General features: G+C 49.4%; 1 long non-coding RNA gene across 2 annotated transcripts; it reads right to left on the bottom strand.

Moving 5' to 3' along the window:
• Window positions 1-276: 276 nt before the first annotated feature.
• On the bottom strand, window positions 277-2,595 carry LOC121133678. 2 transcript variants are annotated; one of them, XR_005870633.1, is made up of 3 exons: window positions 2,261-2,595; window positions 1,599-1,823; window positions 277-736 (listed from the first exon to the last, which is right to left on the bottom strand). It is a non-coding gene; the product is annotated as an uncharacterized LOC121133678 (long non-coding RNA). The 2 variants fall into 2 exon arrangements; XR_005870634.1 differs by having other exon boundaries at window positions 2,276-2,594.
• Between the last annotated feature and the right edge of the window lie 714 nt (window positions 2,596-3,309).

The raw sequence follows: 3,309 nt of genomic DNA, 5'->3' as shown, positions 1-3,309 counted from the left end.
GCCTTACTTAGAGGACAACAGCTTTCAAATAGCTTTTCCAACAGGCAGGCTTTCAAGTTCCCCAGCTAAAGCAGTACTCATCTGTGTTCATTAATCGTCTGTTTTGATGGTTGGGCTCCCATGATGGGCTCCAAGGAGTGCCATTACTGGATCAAGGTTTAAGATCCTTAAGGCTCCTGCTGCTGAGAACTCCCTTCTGGAAGCATCCATTAGTATGCGCCTGTTTCCAACACAGCCTAATTTTCTGGAATCAGGGATGGAATCTAAACAAGCAAATAAACTCAAGGAAAAATTTATTATAAATTAAAAAAGGGAAACTGCAGGGCAGGCAAACTGTTAATCTAGGCAGTTACCTGGAGGAAGAAGAGTGAGGGGAGGAGAGAGAGAGAGAGAGACAGAGACAGAGACAGAGAGACAGACAGACAGAAACAGAAACAGAGACAGAGAGAGAAATCCTTGCCTTTTTGAGTTAGGTGTGGGAATTCTGCTTGCACAATCGAAGGCAGGTAGCTGGGCCAGGTAGCGTGGGACTGTTCACTTTTAATCCCGGCGCTTGGGAGGCAGAGGCAGGCGGATCCGTGTGTTCTGTACTAGCCCGATCTACGCAGCAGGTTAGTCGATGTAGGACTACATAACGAGAACTTGTCTCAAAACAAACAAACAAGGAAGTAGCTTCGGAGATAAGAGTACAGATGTCCAGGGTTCCCGGAAAGCAGGCCCAGGCGTTGGTGAGCATCTAAAAAAGGAAGAGCAAAAGAAGAACTATGTTTTTTTATAGCCGCCTCAGAAAATCAGGCAGGCTTAACCTAGTTAGACAGCTGCCGCTGGGTAAGCAATTGCCTTGAGCTGTTCTGTTGTTTGTGTGTTTGTTTGTCTTAGTCTCCAGAGTTCTGGGATGATAGGTGTACACAACTACACATGGCCAAGGTTGAACTTTTAATATGTTTATTAGACATGTCTATTTCCCATCTAGTATTCAGTTTTCCTTCCCTGTTCGTAGAAATCATAAGACAAAAGTCAGGCTTGGCAGCAATGCTTGCAATCCCAATACTCAGGAGGCTGAGGCAGGAGGATTGCTGCAACTTTGAGACCAGCAAGTTTAAGGACTAGCCTGGGCTACGTAATGAGTTCAGTTTAGAACTGTAGCTCTCTCCTTCAAGCGGGCCAGAGTCACCTTCTCAACATCCACTGTCCCATGTGTCCCAGAATAAAGGGGACACCGAGGAAGGCCCCATCCTTTGCGAGTAAGTGTAGCTTACTACCAGGGTCCAAATCCTGAGAGCAGAAACATGGACACACTGTCGATGGGGCATCGTGAAAGGAAGTCTCAGGGACGAAAGCATTTAGGAGTGCAACACTTCCTGAGGACATGTTGGAAGGCGTGCCAGACTTGGGGCCTTGCCGCCGCCACCCGGCTCCCTGTGCGCTAGCTCTACAGCAAGTGACAGGGTTGTGGAAAGAGAATATGCTGGAGAGGGGTGTGTAGGGTCAAATTCCAATAGGCTGAGAAGCCGGGAGCTGAGAGATATTGAAACCAAAAGAGCAAGCTGACTTCAAGAGACAGAGACCTAAATCAGAGGGGGAGGTTTATTCCCCACCTTCACTGCCTTGGGTTGACTCATTCTCTTTCAGATTCTTTCGACACAGTGGCTTCCAGCTGAGACGACTTACAAACACACGGTCCCCACGTTTTCTGATAGTTGCAGATCTAATTCCTACCGGTCAGTTTGGGTTACTGGACTGCCTCTGGGACGATCAACCTATGAAGGATTTGCGAGCGAGGCAGGTGATACTTGATCGTTGCTCCGTTCGTTAAGTTTAGTCTAAGGACCAAAAGACAGAAAGGGTGACGGTGATTTCTCCAAAGGAATCGAGGTCCTGTTTGTTATCGTTATTTTTTTTATTATTTTACGTTTGTTTATTGAATGTGTGTGTGTGTGTGTGTGTGTGTGTGTGTGTGTGTGTGTGTGTGTGTGTGTGTGTACACCGTGGCACATGGTCAGGGAGGGGCAGGTTTCTATGATTTTTGAGGTCAGCCTGGTCTCCATCGAGAGTTCCAGACTCAAAGATCCCATCTCAAACAAGCAAGCAAACAAATCTTTGGAGGGAGAAAGGCTCAAATGGCAGAGAAGTTGGAGAGACTGAGGGCAAGCAGTGGAAGGAGTAGAAACCGATGCTGTTTAGACAGAAACCGCCATCGGATCCAGGTCCCCGCCTCTCCTGTTCTTCCCCCCAGCCCTCCCCCACGAGTCCCACACACATCACGGTCCCTCACAAAGCCTCTCTGAACTCTGCCGGGATGTATTCCGCAGCGACTGGCTCGTGGGTGTGGGGGGATACCGTGTTGTCACACAGGTCTCAGTCTTGGAAACGCCAGCTCTCCGTTGAGCTCAAGTCCGGCTCTCAGTTTTGCCCTCGGGGTAACTATAAATCAGCCGCTTTCATCACAGGTCCCTTTGTGAAGCAAGATCGTTCGTTTCTGCCCCCGCTCTTTTCTGAGCCAACCAGCTCTTTGACCACATTATCTGGGTCCAGGTTTTTCTATGACCCATTTCTCTTTCTCAAGATTCACAGCCCCCTGCCCCCCGTGGGTGGGTGGGGGTGGCGACTATGATGTCTGTGTCTGCGCGTACTCACACGGAGGCCAGAGAAGGACATCCGGTGTCCTGGTGTTTCACTGTAGGTCTTCCTCCTTCGAGACAGGGTATCTTACTGAGCCTGCACCTAGGCCGCAGTGACCATCCTCTCTCTGCCCCCCCCCCCCCAGTTACAGTCATGTGTGTGTCCTGGGGATCCAAACTCAGGCATGTTCTCAAGCTTGGAAAGCAAGGGCTTTCACCCACTGGACCATCTATCCGGTCCCTCTCTTGTTTTTTTGTTTTGTTTTGTTTCTTTTTTTTTTTCTTGATTTTTCGAGACAAGGTTTCTCTGTATTGTTTTGGACGCTGTCCTGGAACTCGCTCTGTAGACCAGGCTGGCCTCGAACTCATAGAGATCCGCCTGCCTCTGCCTCCCAGTGCTGGGATTAAAGGCGTGCGCCACCAACGTCTTGTTTTGGGGGGACAGCGTCTCACTCTCTAGCCAAGGCTAGCCTGGGGCTCACTGTATAGCAGAGGATGGCCTTATGGTCACAATCCTCCCAGCTGAGCTGGGAGTACTAAGATCACTGGCCTGTGCCTGTGCCCAGTTTGCGTCTGTCTTTAAAATCTGTTTAAATAAAAGCCTGCGCACTGCTGAGTTCTTGCGGGAGACTGGCTAGGCTTATCTGGGCACCATGCTTTGCTAACACGGTTTAAGATCTCATGGCCC

The sequence above is a fragment of the Mesocricetus auratus genome, unplaced genomic scaffold (genome assembly GCF_017639785.1).
Source record: "Mesocricetus auratus isolate SY011 unplaced genomic scaffold, BCM_Maur_2.0 Super-Scaffold_100023, whole genome shotgun sequence".
NCBI lineage: Eukaryota > Metazoa > Chordata > Mammalia > Rodentia > Cricetidae > Mesocricetus > Mesocricetus auratus.
This window is presented reverse-complemented; position numbering and strand designations above follow the sequence as displayed.